This window comes from Myodes glareolus, chromosome X (genome assembly GCF_982192425.1).
Source record: "Myodes glareolus chromosome X, mMyoGla1.1, whole genome shotgun sequence".
NCBI classification, from domain to species: Eukaryota; Metazoa; Chordata; class Mammalia; order Rodentia; family Cricetidae; genus Myodes; species Myodes glareolus.
The window spans coordinates 40,850,156-40,871,648 of record NC_142053.1 but is presented as its reverse complement, the minus strand read 5'-3'; the positions used below and the strand labels follow the sequence as shown (position 1 = coordinate 40,871,648).

At 37.6% G+C, this 21,493-nt stretch overlaps 1 protein-coding gene and 1 pseudogene across 2 annotated transcripts in view; one reads left to right on the top strand and one right to left on the bottom strand.

The window, feature by feature from the left end:
* Nucleotides 1–7,032, bottom strand: part of Il13ra2 (interleukin 13 receptor subunit alpha 2) — a 52,138-nt gene extending 45,106 nt beyond the window's left edge. Inside the window, exon 1 of one of the 2 annotated variants that reach the window (XM_048442061.3) lies at nucleotides 6,927–7,032. The gene's annotated coding sequence lies outside the window, so the exon portion shown is untranslated. Of the gene's footprint in view, nucleotides 1–3,724; nucleotides 4,198–6,926 lie in introns of those variants that run through there. The other variant, XM_085684382.2, reaches the window with a different exon arrangement.
* Nucleotides 1–21,493, top strand: part of LOC125405583 (melanoma antigen preferentially expressed in tumors-like) — a 221,725-nt pseudogene that overhangs the window by 52,436 nt on the left and 147,796 nt on the right.

The following is a 21,493-nucleotide window of genomic DNA, read 5'->3' as shown; positions in this document are numbered from 1 at the left end:
CAGAAAGGAGAAACTGAGTAGAGTTAAAAATAAAGTTTTATATATATAGGAATTCATTATTCATTTCTGCCATATCTCAATGTCTCCTAGCATTAAATACTCTTTAGTTTAGTTGACTTCCCTAAAAATTATGGAATAGGTTACACCATTTACTCCATAAATTCACTGAACCTATCTGGGCTATTTTAGGCATTGCCAGACACAAATCTCTTCTACATGAAAATGTTCAAATAGTAAACATTGCAAAGTAACTCATTTCTATTTATCTCTTTCAAATGTCTAAATTCTATTATACAATAAAGTTTATTAATCAAAAAACCTTAGAGAAATAACACATACAACTTTACCATAACATCGTGGTCATTCCTGGTTTCTCATTGATAATGTAGAGTCAGAAACAAGCACATAATCAAATGTTTAATGAGCAATTATCAGGAAACACAAGTGTACACATGAGTATTCTTGGATTGAGCATTAATAAAAATAGGAGGTGAAGTCCCAGATGGACACTGAACAATGAGCAAAAAATTCCTAACAGCCAGGGTAACCATCATTTCAAAGAAAAATAAAGATCAAAACTGAGCATTAATCTTCCCAAATTATCATTTCACTAGTGACATGTGGACTTTCATGCTGTTTTAATGAATTACTAAATAGGATTTTGAAAGAAATTAATTTGTGAATTCTTTCATTTTATTTGAAGAGAATCACAGATTTTGTAGGTCATATTCACTATATATAAAACTGATTTAGAAGGGGTGAGATTTCCAGAAAATACAACATCTGGATTATTTGATCATTTACAGTAACACTGGGATGATCTTGTGAACAATTTTCGATTGGTCATTTATCTCTCTTTCTTTCTCTCTGAGTGCCTTGCCTGGTTTCTTTTTTTTTCTCTTTTTTAAGACAAAGTTTTGCTCTGTAGCTTTGGAGTTTTCAGGCCTCTTGCCCTCCCCTCCCAAGTGGCTGAGACTACAAGCATGCCTCACCACACCCAGCCATATTTTGGCAGGGTATCCTTTACAACATGTTTTAGCGCTTTATTCAGACCAAGACTGTCTCCGTCGGCTAATGCTAATTGGCTGTTCATTCATTCTGTAAGTTATTTATTCAATAAATAGCAAATGCTATGCTAGACAAGTGGGACGCAGTGATGAGTAATTCCTGCACTCATTGTACTTACATACCCCTGAAAAAGATAGACCGTAAATTAATAAACAAGCAATGATAAATACTGCAATGATAATCTCATTTGTTCAAAGTTCAGGTAAAGTCTAAATATGCTGTTCAGTGACAAGATGCCTGCTTAATGTACTCAGATCGCTGGGTTCCATTTCCAGCATGGAAGGAGGGAGGAAGAGATACAGGAATGTGCGGGATTCTAGACCAACTTTTGCTCTTATATAAAGAAACTGTCTCAAAAAAAAGAACAACAAAATAAAATCTTAAAGGGGGAGTAATTGGGATTGCTACAAGGTTTTAGTAGGAAATAAGTAAATTTGTTCCCACAATCTATCTCTCTCTGGACTATAAAAGGTCAAGATATAAATTATTTGGTGGAAAGGTTTTATTAGAAGTTAGATACGCTGATGCATGAAAGAAAATTTACCTATCAGTTTGTCAGTACTTAGTCCTTGCCGTCTCCTCAAGCTATACTTCCCAATACTCACATACCTAGTTCTCAAAACAGGAATTATTTGTTCTAATAAATCCCAACTGACAAGGTTGGAGGTGGAGCAGAGTTCCAAGAGTGCTTACGTAGCATGTATAAAGCCCCGGTTTCAATTCCAACCACCACTATGCTTAGCATGATGATATACACTTGTAATCTCAGTACTTGAGAGGTCCAAGAGGGAGATCAGAAGTTCACATGAAGTACTCAGGAAGAAGTACTACATAGAGAAGGAGCAGTCATGTTTTAGTGTTTCAATTTTGATGTTTGTATAGTGTGTCTAATCTTTTTCTTGATGTTGAAGGAGCCGTGTCTAAATACATGGATACGTTCAACAGTGAAGGAACAATTCTCAGAAGAGGGAATAAAGGAATAATTAAATATTAATCAAGAATGAATTGCGGGTAGGAACTGTTAAATGACCAAAGACCTTATTGTCACAATTGACCGTGCTGAAGCCTCCTTGATTGTTTTCAAAAATAAACTAATTTCTGCAAATAGTTACAAGAAATTCTTCCAGTTTCACTGCTGAAACATGAGGTTCCTCTTCTGGATAAAATAAATCAGAAAGTATCGCAGGATAGATATCCACAGATCATTCAAACTCCTAAAATATCATATAATAAATAATAAACAATCTCTTCTGTGAGATATGAGGACTATATGCAAGAATGTATTGTAGAACCACACAGAGATTTTCATAAAACAGAATGAGAAGAAGCAGTCGTCATTTTCACTTATTTTTAAAAAGTTTAATAAGATAAACTAGGACAACAGTCAATGGAGGAAAACCTACCAATTTTTAATACATTAGCTTTATTTATGCTGTGTGTTGAAATATTTATAAAGACTTCACTATCCTTCCCACATATTAATGAATATTAAGTTGTCTTTTCTTGTGACTGATTCCTTTGAACTAAACTTTTCATAAAAGTATAGGAAGACAAGCAAGCTAACAATAAGTGCAGTTAGGTAATAGTTAAAACATCCAAGGCAAGAGATATAACAAGATCCTCTTATTTATCACAGAGAAATCATTCCCTTTACAAGACCTATAGCTTAGATATGCACAGATCCATTTTCAAAAAAAATGTTGTCCTCTATCCAATATATTGCATCATAATGTCGATTTATTGTTCTACCTCCTGAACCGGTCTGTAAGACTTCCATTTTAATTTATCTTTGTGCTCTTGCAGTGCATGTCTGCTGAAGATACAATGGATGTGCCAGAGGAAGGAAAACTTACTGATTTGACTTACTAACTTTGCTCACATTTAGCTATCAGTGATGTTAACCTTTTACATTATCATGGGTCTTTCAGACTGCCACACTGCCTGACAATTCTCATTAGCTATGTTGTTCAGAAACCTAATGACAGAGACAGGGCATCAATTTCAAGTGACATAGATATTGCTTACTACAGTCATTTTAGAGAACTCAATAGCTATAAACACTATATTTAGTAAGGTTTAATGGGATTTTCTTGCAACCAAGAATTACCTTACTTAATTTCTTAACTACCGTCTATGACATTTGAGGAAATTTCTCCCTACACCAACTAATTGTTTATATTCTCATGCACGGCAAATAAACACCCACCCCCATCTTAGAATTTCAGGAGTGAAAGGCTGTGTTTAAATTAGTAAAAAAATATTATGATACTTAATCTCACAGTGTCTTTCCTGCACATTTCATTTTTTTTTAAAAAAAATCCTTCTTAATTTTGTCTTTTTAAATCATGGCTGCTGCAAATTAATAGACCAATAAATTCTTAGGTTTAATAAATATACACAAAACAGAGCAAGACACATTGGTGTATGCAGTGAATTATGGGACCTGAGTTTTGACCCCATTCCTTCCATCACTGTAAGTATGAACACATCTTTCTTTTTCTCAGCACTTCATTGGTCTAAATCCTGAAGGAGCAATGCTGAACATCAGAGTCAATGCCACGTACTCACAGAAAAGCCCTTTAAATAGTCTTTACCTTTGTTAAAAGGGCAGCTATCTTACACATTTTTTTACAATTTTAATAAAATGTAAACCTACCTTTTGAAATGTGCATGGGATCCAGAAACTTCTTGTGAAATGTCTCTAGAAGGCCTGTGTAAAGCTATTACTGTTAATAAAACTAACAAGAACAAAAATTTTAATTTGTTACCATTCTGATATCTGTAAAAGGGTAATAAAACAAATAAATGTTGATTTCTTTTACAAAAAAGCTTACGATAACAGAATGTGTGTGAATAATACAGCTCATATTGTATTCTCTTCTTCCAAAACAGAATGGATTTTGCTAATATTATTCATCACTGATGAGACAGTAATTAAAGAAACACATGAAGCATATTAGTACTGGCTGTGATATCTTTACAGAAAATATATTTTAAAAAATATATACATTATACAACCAGCCAATGAAATAGAAATCATGCTAATGCAATGCAGCCTTATATGAAGACAGCATGATTCCCAAAGAGATAGTGCACAAAATCAAGTCCTACACAAGAAACCTTAGGGTCACTAGGTCTTGCTGCTATTCTGGTACCCTCAGCAAATAAGACTCTCTTATTTATAATCCCGTCTAGTGAAAAGATTCCGCAACTTTCTTCAGGAGCCATTTCCAGTGTTTCACAATAAAGATTCCTGCTTAAGTCTGCCTCAAATCTCTCATGGCTCTTCCTGTGTCCATTGCATCATCCAAAAGTAAAGAGAGGACTGACTGTCTCCTGCATCTGAGTCATCAGCACATTTTAAGGCAAATATTAAGTTAGCCACCAGGCTTCTCTTTTCCCGTATCAATGAATACAATTCTTCAACAATCCTCTTTGAAAATGCATGTTGTATTCCATAACAAACCTATGTGTATATAACTATGCCCTTCATGGATTCTCATAAGTTCTGCCTAGATTTGATTTAAGCATCTGGAGAAACGCTGATCACATTAAACTCAGCATTCAGAACTTTGATGCAATCTACAGAACTGCTCTTTCCTAAGATGTTTCTCTTTCAGGATAATATTAGGCACTGTTACTGAGATGATATGAAATGGAATTGCATTACCAGAGTGTAAGAAATACCCATTAAAATATTAAAAATCCCTGGCTCTAGCTAACAAACAAAAACAAGAGCATTGCGATTTTAGCCTTGTGGTATCCTGTCCAGAGGCCAAGAAATTATTCAAGTGGTATTTCTCAGGAAACAAATGTTTAGACTCCTGGGAAGAAGCCAAGAAGCTGGAGTGGTGATGTGGTTCTTGGCTCCCAAATTATTATGTCACCAGAAAAATATTTTGGCTGGGTATTAGATCCTCGTCCTCATTTCCAGTCCACTGCAACTTGTAAAGTTATATTCTCTGGAGAATTTCACAGTGCACTCCAAGGTGCATTTTCATGGTTAGCTTGTCATGTGTTATACATTTGAAATTTGACCATTTGGAATTTGTGAAGGTATTGCCAACATAAAAGCTATCTTCTTACATATTACTCAATAAAAGAGAATGAATGTCTCTCTAAGGTTTCTGTCCTCCATTGCTGAATCAGATTCAAGAAGAGAGGGGAATGGTGTTTGCTGTATTTAACTGTGACATGGATTAAAATTTAAAAAATAAACCCTAAACACAAGCCGACTACCAACCCCATTACCCCCCAGGACACCATGAATTTCTCCTTATTAGACTTAATTTTTAAAATTGTGTTACATATCCTATTTGTTTGTGTGCATGGATGTGATATATGCATAAAGTCAGATGACAACTTCTGGAAGAAGATTTTTTTCTTCTAGGGACCTGGGGATCAAATTCATCATCGGGATTAATTAGTTGTAAATGCTTTTATCCACTGAGCCATCCTGATGGACCAGATTTAATTTTTAATTGACAAATCAAAACTGCCCTTATTGACTTACACATTAGGTTCTTTTCAAATACATATGTACTATATAATGGTTAAATGAAGTCAGGTAACATAATGCATTACCTCGCGTACTTACAATTTTGTGTTGAGAAAGCAGGAAATGTATTCTTTGAAATTTTTCAAGAACACACCATTAACTATATTCATCATGTAACATCATAGATCTTGTAAGCTTATTGGGACTATCTAACTTGACTTTTGGATCCTTTGGCCAACATCTCTCTATTCCTGGAAACCACTGTTCTTTCTGTTTTCAAACCATTTTAGATTCCAAATATAAGTGAGCACATGAAGCATTTAATCTTTTTATGTCTGGCTTATTTCATTTAACATAATATTCTTTAGCACCACCCATGTTATCATAAATGACATGACTTATTTCTTCATTTGGGGTTGAATAGTATTCCATGGTTAACATATGCCACATTTTCATTATATAATCATTAGTGGACACATAAATTATTTACACTTCTTGGCAATTATGAATAGTGTCATCATAAATATGGGTATGAACTGCCCCCTTTGGAGTTTATTTAAAAAAACATCTAGTTTGGAATGTTGCTATATTCCATGGTAGTCCTATCTGCAAATTTTGAAACATCTCCACACTGCTTTCTACAACGGCTGTGCTAGTTTACATTCTCACCAAGAGACTTAAGAGTTCCAATTCCTCCAACAACTACACAGCAGTCATTATCTTTTCTACTTCTGTTAACAGCTGTTCTAACATATTCCTTCTACTCACACATTTTTAGAAAAAAATAGTTTTTCTTAATATCTGATATTCAGATACTTGTTGTTTGTAATTTATTTCCAATCTCACTTTTCAAAATTCCCATCTCTATGAAACAGATAGTTAGTTGTACACTCTAATTAAATCTCAAATGCCTAAAATAGATCAACTGCTTCTTAAATATGTTCTAATTGAATTAATGAATCAAAAAATCACCATGGGAGATACCAAGAATATTTGGTTGATACTGTAACATATTTCATTACTCTAAGTTATCCTCAGCTCATAATGCTCTTACAATTCATTCAGTTACATGTTACTACTGGGTATCATTTTAATTTATGTACTCATTTAAAAATAGTCATTCACTGCTTCCAAGCTATATAATACATCATGTATATAGATATGACTATTTGTGTACATGACCACACAAGCATTATTTATAAGCAGGACATGCATACAAGAAGCAAAGATATAGAAGCAAAGTAAGAATGTCTCATGGAGTGTTAGAGTGCAAGTGGCTGACGGAACACTGATGAGAGTATAAGGTAATCCCAGAAAAGAAACAAGAGTTGACATAAAAGGCTATGGGGGAAGATCTCACCTGGATCTCTCTATTGTACCTTAACTTTGATCTGGTACAGAAGGTCACCCTTACTTAAGTCACTCCTCATTCCTTTGATTCTTGTTCCCCATCCACTAAAACTGACATATCTCCCAAAGTTCCACATGCCCTAGGCTTTATATGACTGCTAGCGTGCATTTCCTGAAACTAAAAGGGTGTGGGGGTAAGGTGTTCAGTCACTTTCCTTAAAATAGAACTGAAGCAGGAGAATTAAGCTTTCCTGGGTATAGTTTTGACTTCTTGGGAAATGAGCCACACAGAGACAAGGGAGCTGCCCCACTGCATTCCCTGCAAATATTTTCCTTGATCATTTCTTATCAATGAGTGAGTTCCTTTTAAGTATAATTGGCTGAAACAAAAACAAAGAGAATGCTGCCGCTTGAACTTTAAAGAACCATTTAGAAATTCCTCTCTCCCCCTTTCAAAACATGAAACACAGCACATTCATGGAAGTCATTAACGTTTTTGAACAATTGGAGGAAAGTGTCAGCAATATACGGGCCAAACTTGCCAAAAGTCACTTATCTTAATATTCAAGACATGCCTACCACTTTCTCCCTTGTAATTTTCTTTCCTTGTTTGTTTTTATTTTTATGATACCATGCTTTCAAAATAAATAATATAGGCAAAACATTAAAGAATATTAATGTGTCATAAATATTCGTGGCACAAAGACAAATTTTTAATTTTGTATTTATATTTGTATTAATGAGTTTCAAAGAAATCATTGATTTAGCTCAAACCACTCCAACATGAAAAAAAAATAAAGTGCATCTTTCTAAAGCACATAACCAAGCTGGGGATGGTGGAATGAAACATTCTTCTAAATTGCTCATTGTCTAAAGTAATTCTGGATATCCAACTCCTTAGTATGTTTTTATATTACTTATGAATTTATACATTCATTTAGTATATACAAAAGGAGCAATTACTGCTCCCCCCAAAAAGAGTTACATTCTCTAGGAACAAAGGTAAGACAATTTCTCTCACCTCTGTGTGTGTGTGTGTGTGCGCGCACATGGGTATGTGCATATGTGTGAAGAACAGAGAAGAGAAATGTAAATATATATTACATCGCTACAAAGGTATTAGTATCAAAAGTTTTTCAATAATATATAGTGCCATGTTTGTTATTTTAAACAAATTCTTGCAGGATATCCATGTTAGTTTATAAGTTACATACATGAACTTTCTTCATAATGAAAGAAAATATCTTTACCCATAAAAACTTACACTGAAGATACAACTATTATACAGAGTCTGATGCACAGATTTATGTCAAATTTAGACAAAATATAGTCATCTAAGAGATGGTAATCTCAATTAAGAAAATACCTTCATATGATCAGTTGTATGTAGACCTGTAAGGTATTTTCTTAATTACTGATTAGTGAGAGAGGTCCCAGCTTATTGTATGTGGTGCCATCCTTGGTCTGGTGGTTCTGAATGCTAAAAATAAGCAGTCTGTGAAAGTCTTGAGAATCAAAGCCAGTAAACAACACCCTTACATGGCCTCTGAATCAGCTTCTTCCTCCAGGATCCTTCCCTGTTTGAGTTCCTGTCCTGACTTCCTTGATGATGAACAGCTATATGAAGTGTAAGACAAATCAACCCTTAACTTCCTCAGTTGCTTTTGCTCATGGTGTTTCAGCACAGAAGTAGAAAGAAGATACAGATCATAATCATTAAACAATTCCTGGAAATATGTTAATTTGTAGGAAATTTTGTCAGGAATCATTGTGGTTTGGGGATATGGTTTGTATTTACCCTAGTAATGTAGCTGACCAAGGATGCTGTCAGTTGACTCTCCACTTGTTGCTTACATTATTGAAAACACTGTCAGTATTCTTTGTGAGTACTTTTTGAGGCAATGGTCTATGTGTTTATTTCAAACTAAGTAATGACACTGAGAGATCTAATCAGGAATATATACATGACAAGACACTTTAAGATGTTGAAACCAAATTAATAAGTGTTTGTGTCCACACTGCCATACATTTATATCAAGGTACGCCTTTATCCATGTTGAATGATATCCCATGTGAGTTTCTGACAACTTACAGATCAAATGCTGCTAACCTTGTATTTAGATATGCATATGTATAGTTATTTTGCATATTTAATTATATGCATAAATCCTGAATTCATTATTTTCATAAAAGCAATACAAGCAAAAAATCTTTTCCTCTATTAACAATGTCTTTGTCCGGACAGGAAACCCTGACTGCTCTTGGGAATGGTGAGGGAGGAGGAGAAGGAGTAGGGGGAGCGGGAGGGTATTGGGAGGAGGGGAGGAAGTGGAAAGAGTGTTTTCGGATACTTGAATAAACAAGTCTAACAGAAAAAAAAAACAATGTCTTTGTCCATCTACAAAAAAACCGTAGACCACAGATGTCTAAGTTTGGACATCATTGCTACAGTCTGCCCAGTGGTCAGAATATAATTTTAAGAATTTTAAAGATTTTTTTCAAGAAATAATAACTGAGTTAGGACCGGAGTACAGTTATAAATTCATTGCTTATCATATGTAAAAACCTGGGTTCCAACTCTGACACCACAACCACCATCATAACATGAGGTCATAAGTTGAGAATCGCAGCACCCATGTAAGAAACAGGGTGGAGGCATGTAATTGTAACCTGAGCACTAGAGAGTGAGACTGAGGCAGATTCCTAGGGATGAATAACCAGAGAGTTTAATCAAATCAATATGATCAAGAGTCGTCAAGAGATCTCATTTCAGAAAGGAAGGCAGAGAATAATAGAAGACTTTTAATACTGTCCCCCTAAACATACACTCACACACACACACACACAATAATTGAATGAAGGAATTATACATATATATATATATATATATATATATATATATATATATATATATATATATCAACATTTGTTTCTATTACTTTCTGGTTCCTAATCAGAAACTCTGGTAGCCATGGCATCCCAAATTCAATCACAACGCTGTCTAGTGGAGCTTTATTGTGTTTCCTCTATATTTTTTAAAGATATCATTGAAAGAATATAAGGGGAGTTCACTAGTTCATGAGTTGAGGTCAGTTGGTTCCAAGTTGACTAAGATTACATAGCTCCTGTGTAACTTTATTGAGAGATTTACTCAGTTTCAAGTGGCCGCACTTTGCTCTGATTCATAACCTCAAGCTTAACAAACATGACATATTAAAGGAAATAGTTTAATTTAGTTTTTGTGAAAATATCATACATGAGTAATTTATTTACATAAGTCCACCCGTCTCTCTCTTATTTAATTCCTCCCTTGTCTCCCTATGCCCTGTAAAATTCACTACCTCTTCTTTAAGCACACACACATGCATACACACACACACACATACACACACACGAGCGTGCTATACATAAATACATGCCTTTAAGTACATCAGTGTTGTTTGTATGTGTATAAGATTAGGCTGACCACTTGGTACTGGATGATCTATCGGGGACTCCTCCTTAGAGAAGAATGAGTATCGCCCTCTCAGCAGTCATTAATTGCCTATAGTACTTCATGGTTGTGATCTGTGAAATTTCCCCATCAATGATATTATGTCAGTTGTTATTGTCCTCTTTCAGATCTTGCTTAGGCATTCATATCACTGAGATGTCATGGGTGGAGTTCCCTGTCATACATAGGATAAACTATCTCACAATAGATCACCCGGTCTTCTTGCTCTTAAAATCTTTCTACTGCAAGAGGTTTAGGTATAGGGGTTTTTATGTAAATGTGTCAGTTGTGGATGGGCACACCATGGCTAGTTCTCTGCATTTTGAAAAGTTGTGTCTCTCTGATGATCTCTAAATGGTGCAAAAAGACATTTCTTTGGTGAGGGGTGAGAACTACACTGATCTATGGGTAGAGGACAAGTATTTAAAATACAGTTTGTAATTATACTGATTTATTAAAGTGGCAGTAGTACATTCTCCTCAAGAATCCAGGGCCTCAGTAGGCACAACGGGTTGGCTGGGTTTATACTACCAGAAATGAATTCTCTCCTACTGAATGAGCCCTAAGTCCAATTCAGGGACTGGTGGTTTACCTCTAATATCTAAGTGCCTCTGTTGTACCCTTGGGAACACCCTGCCAAGGTAGTCACTGTTGTAGTTCTTGGGCTTTATGGACGGGACAAACTGTTGATTGTTTTTTTTTTTCCCTTGGCTGCTTGCATAACATAACACCTTAATACTGTGTGACCCAGTCTTTTGAGACGTTCTCAGATCAGTGGGAAGAAGTTTCCAGATCAGTGCAATTTGTTTCTTTGAAGTCTTGTGCCCAAAGTGTGCAGTGGCTTCAGTAGTAGAGTATTATCTTAATGTTCTGGTAGGGCAACAGCAATAGACTATATTATTTTTGGAGCCTTTTGTATTTCTCTAACCAGCAACCAAAATGGAGGTTAGTCATGGGAATTTTACCAGCAGCACAACTGCAAATGTTTAATTTCAATTTATATAACATTTCTATATATAATATTTTAAGAAAAGATAATATGATTGCTTCTTTAAGGATTTTGTAAACATCTTTACTCTTATTTACCTCTGCTCTATCCCACTCCTTCCATATTGGTCTTTCTCTTTCCCAGTTAAATAAACACACACCCAGTTTTTCTTATTTCCCCACAGAAATCATCAACGTAAAAAAAAAAAAAAGCATGGTGAGGGTGAGAAAAGAAGCTTTAGTAGTAAGATGGCTGGTAGAACACAGGTTAGAGATAAACAAAACATTGCTTTAAGGCAGCAAATTGTATTAGAAAGTTTTAATGTCAGACAGGCTTCTCTCCCTCTCCCTCCCTATCCCCTTTTCTCTCTTCATTTCTCCTCCTCACCCCATAGGCTCTCTTCCAGATTAGGGTGGTGATGCTAAAAGTCCTTCCCAGAGCAAAATTTAAGCAACACCCACACCTTCTAAGGTCACATCAACAAAGAGAGGCACAATTCCCACCAAAATTCTCTCTGGAGAACCAAGGAGTTAATTGAGTTATTTTACAGAGGTGAGGGGTCACTTTTAGGGTTGTGGACACTCTTCCCCTAACAGGACACAGTGAAAAGCCTTACCCAGCATGGATGAAGACATGCCTGTAGCAGAATAAAGATGAACAATGCCCTGCCTTTATATATGCTCTAGTTCCTAGCCCAAGTCACCTGAAGAATTACCAGTTGGTAGCCAGAAGTTGTATATTGGGAGAGAACAGGGACGGAGACATGAATCTCAAACAATCGCAGATGACATGATCTTTTGCAAAGTGGGAGTAGCCAAATGTTCCCAGATAATTGTGGCTTGACTCAGGGGACAGTCACTCACAAGACTACAGATGGAAAGCCTTTAATTCGCAGGGGTTAGGGCTTTGGCTTTGTTAGAGCTACAAAGTGGAGCTCCCAGACCCTAGCATTTCTAGGTTCTAGACCAGCAATTCTCAACCTGTGGCTTGTGACCCTTTGGGGGACAAAAAGTCTTTCACAGGGATTGCCTAAGACTGTCTGCACATCAGATATTTACATTATGATTCATAACAGTAACAAAATTACAATTATGAAGTAGAAATGAAAATAAATTCATGGTTGGGAATCACCACAACATGAGGAACTGTATTAAAGGGTCATAGCATGAGAATCTAAGGCAGGGTTGCACAAAACTGATGGTAGGGAACCACTGGTAGCTCAGGCATGGGGCTCATGATCCTGCCATGCCTTCACCCAGTCAACAAACCCTGCCAGGATAATCCTTTTGCAAGACAGCATTTGCTTGACTTAGAGGGCAGTCACATACACCAGATGGCCTTACAGAGTTATCCTGGTGCTGCCGGTGGTCTATATAACAACAGAACATAGGTGTTTGCACCACAAATATATACTATCTCCTTGTAAAGTGGAGAATATCTGGTTCTTAGAGAAAACACACACATGCACACACACACACACACACACACACAGAGACACACACACAAGGTTGGGGGACTGATTTGCTGAATATTTGGTAGAACTCTTTTTTGGAAAATAAAAGCCTTTTCAAGCTTGCTTCCTAGATATGATTATAATATTTCTCTGAAAAAAAAACATCTGAAGGTATGCTACCAATCAGATATGGGAAGAATTTTCACAAACAGAAAGAAAAATCATCTTTTCCTAAAAGCAGAGTTCCCTTGTGAGAGGGGACTTTTGCTGTTTGTATCGATTAGAAGAGTCTCTATTCCTTATCATTGGAGTTCTGCCACTCAAGGCTCTATACCTCCTATGAAGGCATGTATGCATATGTATGTTTGGACATTTCCTTTACCGGATATATGCACCATCCATTACTTGGCTGCCATAATGAAAGCACTAGCATCTCCTACAAAGGCACTAACTACCACAAACAAAGGCTGATCAGCCTGGGGATGCTGGCAGAACAACGCCTGAGAAGGCGGCAGAAATGAAAGTGAGGAGTATGGAAGTAGGCACCAAAATCATCCTTCTGAACTTGAGAAAGCACATTCCATTAGGCCATTAGTAATTCATTTTTCAGGCCTAAAAAAACATTCCAGTCTCTGATAGACTTTCAGAAAGCTCCAAGTGCCCTTTCTGGGAGAGGACAGAACCTTTTAGATAAGCCTTCTATTTAGTCTGTTAGAGAAAATAGTTAAGAAAGAGAAGATCTCTTAAGGGGGGAAAAAAGCTCAGTCTGAAACCAATAATATGGAGAAATGAGCTTCAGTGGGATGGTACAGGTAGGAAAAGGTTGAAGAACAAAAGGTCAAAGGGCAAGCTCTTGAGTAGGATGTGATAGCACATGTTTGTCTTTCCAGCTCACAGAAGACTGGTCAGCAGGATTGCAAGTTAAAGACAAGCCTGAATGATTTAGCAAGGCTGGATTATTTTTGTTTGGTTGGTTTTTTTGTTGTGTGTGTGTGTGTGTGTTTTAAAGAGGTTATGATGGTATTTCTAACTTTTTTATTATTCTCTTTCTTTCCATCTTTTTTCCTTTTTCTTTATTTACTTATTTATTTATTTATAAAAATTTCCACTTTCTCCCCTCCTCCCAATACCCTCCCATTCCCCCCACTCCCTCTCCTCCTCCCTCTCCAGTCCTAAGAGCTGTCAGGGTTCCCTGCCCTGTGGGAAGTTCAAATTCCTCCCTCCTCCCTTCAGGTCTAGGAAGGTGAGCATCCAAACAGACTAGGATCCCAAAAAGCCAGTACATGCAGACAAAACAAGTCCCAGTGCCATTGTCAATGGCTTCTCAGTCAGTCCCCATGTCAGCCACATTCAGAGAATCCGGTTTGATCACATGCTCGTTCAGTCCCAGTCCAGTTGGGCTTGGTGAGCTCTCATTAGATCAGTCCCCATGTATCAGTGGGTGAATGCACTCCTCGCGGTCCTGATTTCTTTTCCATGCTCTCCCTCCTTCTGCTCCTCATTTGGACCTGGGGGGCTTAGTCCAGTGCTCCAATGTGGGTCTCCCCATCGTCGAATGAGGATTCCCTCTGATCCTGTCTTTCTTTCTTTCTTTCTTTCTTTCTTTCTTTCTTTCTTTCTTTCTTTCTTTCTTTCCTTCCTTCCTTCCTTCCTTTCTTCTTTTATTTTTCTTTCTGTTTTTTTTTCAGCTTCCTCATTTTAAGCTTGCTATGCATGTTATATATTCCTTGACTCCTGATCCAGATTCAAGGATGACCCTGCAGATTAAAAAAACATAGTTAGGCCTAAGGTAGTGAATTACCATGACATAGCTGGAAATTAGTAGAAGAGGTATACTAATGTGGAAAGGCAAATTGTAAGGAAAGAAAATACAGATAAAGAGATGCTGTGTCTCTTCCTGTTTGCACACTTGCTTTATAACTAAAATAAGTATCAAAATCAACATTACACTAGAGATTCTGTAGAACAGGGGGAAACAAGGAGGTGGTCTATGGGAGAACACAACAGTGATAGCATCTAGGGCATTTGTTCTATCAACCCTGACTATTTTACAATCTAAACACTAGAACTAGACAGTGCAATTTATAAAAGAAGGAACTTGCTTTAAACTCCCAAATATCCCAGGACTCTGGAAGCTTTAAAGTTTCATGACCTTATCATCTGTAAAAATAAAAAATAAAAATGTTCAAAATGATCAACACTCTGTAGCTTAAAATTTTCCCCACTTTCCTAGGAATATGTAAGATAGACAGCTGTATTTATGGATGGTGACTTGAAGAACCCTAATGAAAATACAAATCTTGCTACTGACGTCTTCTCTAGCCTTGTTAAAGTGCTGCACTTATTCTATTATTCATGGAAGGCCCAGATTGTGACCATAATTGAGGAAATGTTCCCCAGAACCCAGCTTCCTTGGGTGTTGTTTATTAGTATGTAGTCAGTTGTACATGCTGCTCCTTGTCATATGCTGGTTATTTTCTCTCTTTGTTCCTTTTTATGTTTTTCTCTGCCAGAGGACTTATTTTTAGAATCTATTGAAATTAGAGAATTCAGTGGAAGTAGATATAATAAATAAAAACAGCTTTGACAGGAAAACAAAGAAATTCGAGGAAAAAAAGGAAATCCTTTATTTATTGTTATTGGAACTGCTTTAAGAAAGTGTTGGTTTCTACAGAAAGACAAACATCTTACTTAACTAGTCCTTGCAAATCCTTAAAATTATGTCAGTAATTAGTGTGTAGACTGCATTTATGTGCCTGAGAAATTAAGTAGGCCAAGTCATCTCACAACACATGTAAAAGAATGGATATACAAGTTGAACTGGAACAGATACACCTTTGAATTTTAACACAATTTTGCTCAGATATTTTAAGGACAGATTGTCAAATGTAGCCCAGGAAGTTACTGGTTACTGGTTATTTTTATTTCACCCTTGGCCTGCAGCTTGTGTGTTGCTCATTTCATTCTACTAACTTTGACACAAGTACACAAAAAATGGTACATAGGATATTTCCTTAGATTACTAATTGTCATCACCATTAATGCAGTGATATAAAAACATCACAGAATATTCTTTTTCCCTTTTATTGAAAATAGATTTTTTTCTCATATAATATATTCTGATTATGGTTTCTCCTTCCTTTATTCCTTTCAGTTCCTTCTCACCTCCCCTCTCACTCGAATTCGTCTGTCCCTTTTCAAAAAACAAATGGTATCCTACCATAGGAAATGTACTCCAAAAATATAGTTCATGAAGCCAGGATAAGTCCTGGACCCACTGTCAGCACCCCTCAACAGATCAAATCACAAAACTGTCACCCACATTCAGAGAGTTTAGCTTGGTCCCATGAAGGATCTCCAGCTGTCAATCAAGAGTCCCTGAGCTCCCACTAGCTTGGGTCAACTCTCTCTGTGGTTTTCCCAATCATGATCTTGACCTCCTTCAGCTAAGCTCCAGGAGCTAGGCCCAGGGCTTGGCTGTGAATTACTGCATCTGCTTCCACCAATTACTGGATGTAGGTTCTATGATGACAATTAGGGTAGTCACCATCTGATTACAGGGGAAGACCAGTTCAGGCATCCTCTCCACTATTGCTAGGAGTCTTACTTGGGGTCATCCTTGTGAATTCCTGGGAATTTCCAAAGCACCTGGTTTCTCCCCAAGCCCATAATGGCTCCCTCTATCAAGATCTCTCTTTCATTGCTGCCCATCTCTGCCCCTTCCCCCAGTTCTGCCATATGAATCTTCAGGTTCCCATCCCCTATCCCATCCCTTCAATTCCCCTTCCCAGTTTGCTCATCCTTGATACGGGGCGGGGGTTAGGGTCTTGGTGCTCCCTCAACTTGTTATACCAGACTTTGTTGACATCCCAAGGGAGGCCTTACTTTTTCTGAGGAGTGGGTGGTGGTGGAATGGGGAGGTAGGGATAAGGAGAAGGGGACAGAGGAGGAATTTGGCTAACAAGTAAAATTAAAAACTTTTAAATATGAAAGAAAAAAGAAAAAAATTGGATTTTAATGGATAATGGCAAAATGGAATAGAATGCATTAATATAAAACAAGAACTAGCATAGCATAGTAAGAAAATACAAATATGCAGAGGAAGAAATGCCCAAGAAAAGGTACAAGAAACAAAGATGTGGAGACACACTCACTCATAAAAACACTATGAAGAACTGGAAGCAAAAATATATGTACAAAGGGTTTGTATGGTAAAAGAGAGGGAAATATACATATTTTACATTTATATACATATATACATATTTTATAATCAATATATACTAAAATAAAGCAATAAAATACCCCCCAAAAGGCCCTGACATGACCTTATAAGAAAAGAAACAACCAAGTTGAGTTCATTTTATGTTCAACATCTATTTCTGGGCATGCTGCCAACCCTTAAAAGTAGTTTGTTTCCCCAGTGAGACTCCTTTTGAGATAGCTTCTGGGTTAGGGATGGGGGCAATAGCCTGTTTGGGGAGTCCCATGAGATCCCTTTGGACAACAACTCAATTAGATGTAACCCAATTCCAGTACTGGAAGCTTCATTTGTTGACAAGAGATGGCCAGTTGGGACTGTCTCCCTCATTATTTGGCAATTTCATTTAGGTCTCCTTCATATATATATATATATATATATACATATATATATATATATATATATATATATGTGTGTGTGTGTGTGTGTGTGTGTGTGTGTGTGTGTGTATAGTGTAGACTAATGTCTGGGTTTCTGATTTGATTCCATTGATTCATTGTTTGACATGTCTTGTTTTTGTTCCAATACCATGCTCTTTTTATGACTCTAGCTCTATAGTAAAATTTGAGGTCAGAGATGGTGATACCTCCGGCAATCCTTTTGATATGCAAGATTATTTTAACTATCCTCTCTTTCTTTGCACCCTCTCTCCGCATGTGTATTTCCACATGAAGTTAAAAGTTGTTCAAGATCTGTGACGAATTGTGTTGGAATTTTGATGAAGGTTGTATTGAATCTATAGATTGCTTTTGGTAGAATGGTCATTTTTACTATATTAATCAGTAGTAGGCTTTCTCAGACCAACTGCCCCAAACAGAAACTTATTGTTATGATTTATGGAAGTGTGGGTGACCCTGGCAAGTCCCACTGCAGGTGGCAGAGATCACAGTGGGTAGGAGATAGATAGATTAAGCCATACAAAGATAGCTTGAGTATACAGTTTATTTAGTGAGTATTGAGAGGGTATAATGGTAAAAGAGTTATGGAAAGGAGAGACATAGACAGAGAAAGAGAACAAGGAGAAAAGGGGGAGGAAGGGAAGGTAGAGTCAGGAAGGGAAGGTAGAGTCTACTTCTTCAGAAGAAGAACAGACAGAAAAAGGATGAGAGGAGGCATGAGATCAGCTTGCCTTGGCAGGAAGGAGGAGATTGGGAGTTAACAGAGTTTGTCTCTTAAAGGGACAAGGTACCCAGGTGACAGGGAAGGCCAGCATAATTACAATTATAACATTCCTGTCTTTTTCTAAAAAGGTACGGAGTTAGTGGTGTAGGAGGTTCTTCTGTTTGTGTGTTGCTTTCATTGGTTGAATAAAGAGACTGCCTTGGCCTTTTGATAGGGCAGCCCTTAGATGGGCAAAGTAGACAGAAAAGAATTCTGGGAAGAAGGGAAGTGTGGTAGATGCCATGAATCTCCTGCCCGAGACAGATGTAGGTTAGATGCTTGCTGGTAAGCCACAATCACATGGTGATACACAGACTTAATAGAAATGGGTTAATCAAGATATGAGAGTTAGCCAATAAGAGGCTAGAGATAATGAGCCAGGCAGTAATTTAATTAATACAATTTCTGTGTGGTTATTTTGGTGATTAAACTAGAAGAACAGTGGGACACAGCCCACCACTCTCACTACAAATTAGACATCACAGTTTAAGGGGATGAAGGCATCAAGTTCTCAAGACTGCTTCCTGTTCATTTGTGATCAGAGTCTTGGGGGAACTGAGAAAACTGGGCTATCAGTCACAGGATAGCTGGTTGCTTAAATTCTGTCCAAGATTTGTGGTGTGGAACTGTCTGGTGTTTCTTGGACCTGGTGAGCTGTTGGCAGAGGAGAGGACAAGATTATGTTAAGGTATAAAAAATTTCTTTAGGTCCTGGTAATTGAGGAGTATGGTGTCAGGACCAGGGAATTGATAGAGTGGTGTATCTGACCTGATTAATGTAAATTCTTTAATTCGGGAATGCAGAAGAATTCTTTGAGTTTGTGAAAACATAAGTCTTAGACACGTACATTGTGTATACAGCAGCATTTTCATGCCATAATGACTGTGACAGATGTTCTTGCACATGAAAAGTATCTTTAGAAAGTGACCAAGGAGAATTTAAAATCTTGATCATGCAGTATAGTAGTGGTAGTACTCTGTCAGAGTCAGATCAATAGTTTATCAGTATTTTATTGATAATGTTAAGACTATGAAGAGCAGCATAATGAGAGAGAAAATGTGATAACTTGTATTTGTCATTTGACTTAGATGTCACATTGAAATCTGTTTTGTGTGGTTGTCCTTTTTAAACTGGAAAAACCTCTCAGCTGTCAAACTGCATCAGAGATCTTTGAGAAGGATAACATTTTACTTTATTTTAATTGATTTGAAAAAAATGACAGAGAACTCACTCAATTGACTACCTAAAGTCACTGCTCAGGGTCCTCTATGCTTGTTGAGGATAGGGCCTTCAGGACTGTATTTGCCTACAGGGCTTTTCAGGCTTTCAGATTGTGTGGCTTAGGAATCTGTAGGAAGACAAGCCTACCTTGCCCTGAGCAGCTAGCCTATCCATTCCAGTCGATTCCATCCACTGTCTGGAAACCTTCAGGAGTTTAGATGAACGGCAGTTTTCCCCAGTTGTTAGAAATTTCACTTGATGAAGCAAATCGCAGATCAACGTTGTTCTGTGTCCATCTGTCTTCTGTCTTCTTTGGAAGAAATGGGGTGGTAGTGCTAGGAGCCATCCTGCCTCTCTGTTACAAAAAGTCTTTTAATAATTAAACATTTAAAAAGCCATATTCCCCAGATATCTGAGTAGTTGAGGGCTATTTATTTGGTATAGATAACTCATGACTACAGAATAGGATCTGCCTGGAGAGTTGACTGTGCTGGTTTTTAGCTTAAGAGGTGAGATTTATACTTGTGAAAGACAAAGAAGAAAAAAACTGTTTGCAATAGAAGCTTAACTGTAAAACTGACAATAGGGAAGAACAGCTCACAGAAAAGGCTGTTGGTTAGCTTTCGTTAATCTGAAATATATCTTTATAATCTTACATTTTTACTCTTATATAGAATATATTTTAAAGCAGAGTTGATGTATGTGAACTGGAATTGCAGAGGCCACCTGCCAAGCTGGACCATCATGCAAATCCACCATATGTAACAACATAAAAGTAATTTTAAAAAGCATAGCTAATGGGTTGCGGGTAGCTGTTGGCAGGTCATGTAGCTACTGGGCAGCCAAGCCCCTATCAGAGCATGGTCGCTTGTTAGTATGGAAGCCAGCTGCAGGTACCATTTGGCTATGTGCAGAACCTCAAGAGTCTGAGGCTCCTCCCTATCTTAAGCACAAACAAAACGGTGGCAGTTGCCCCTAAGAAAGATGGTGCTGAGGGCCACAAAGAAGCTACTGGAATTTTAAACAGATAGAAATAACAAGAGAGACATATAGGACACATGGAACACACATTCAAAACAGAATCACATCACATTCACACATTCTCTTATACATGAAATAGACAGGAAAATTCCTTTGATTCCTTTGTGGCAGGTTCAGGCAGTGAGGGCTGGGACTAGAATAGTTGCCTCCTGGACCTGACCAGTTTTGCTGGCTTCTGCAGGACCCTCAGGGGTAGCAGTGGCACAGACAGCATGAGAGAGAGAGAGACAGAGAGAGAGACAGACAGAGAGAGAGAGAGAGAGAGAGAGAGAGAGAGAGAGAGAGAGAGAGAGATTGAGAGAGATTTTGAATAGGAGCTAGAAAAGGAGAATTTACAAGTGGTTGGGGGAATATACTGCTCCAGACAGAGTTAGCTTCTGTAGGAGGCAGCACAGTGGAGGGAAAAGCAGATGGGCATGATAAGCTGGCTGGACAAAGTTTAGTATGGCTGGGTAGAAACTTCTCCATCTGCTTGTTCACTATTAGAAATTAGAAAGCTTCCATGTTGGGGGTCTGCCATTCCATTGCCCAGAGTTGAGGAAGGGATGACAGACAAGATTCAAAAGAAAATTTTTTTAGGCATCCCTAAAACAATGCAAGAATCGAGCAGATTGGTTGAAACCATTACGAGGTCCATTGGCACAGGAATTGGGGACTAGGGCTACTCTGAGTGGCCTGAAGGACAGCAGTCTGAGATAAGAAATGAGATCCCAGTCCTCAGCCTTGGGGAATTACCAGAAATGAATATCAGCGAAAACTGACTTGAAGACGAGGATCTTACCATTTAGTCTACTTTGTGCACTCAGCAGACAGGAAGTTGGGAAATGGTCCAGCCCAGGAACCCTGAGTGCCTCAGCTTGTCCACCTGTTGGTGGGAGTGAACACTGAGAGAGCCTGGCCAAGTCACATAACAATGTTATAAATTATAGCTGCACAGGTGACCCTGGCAGGTTCCACTCCGG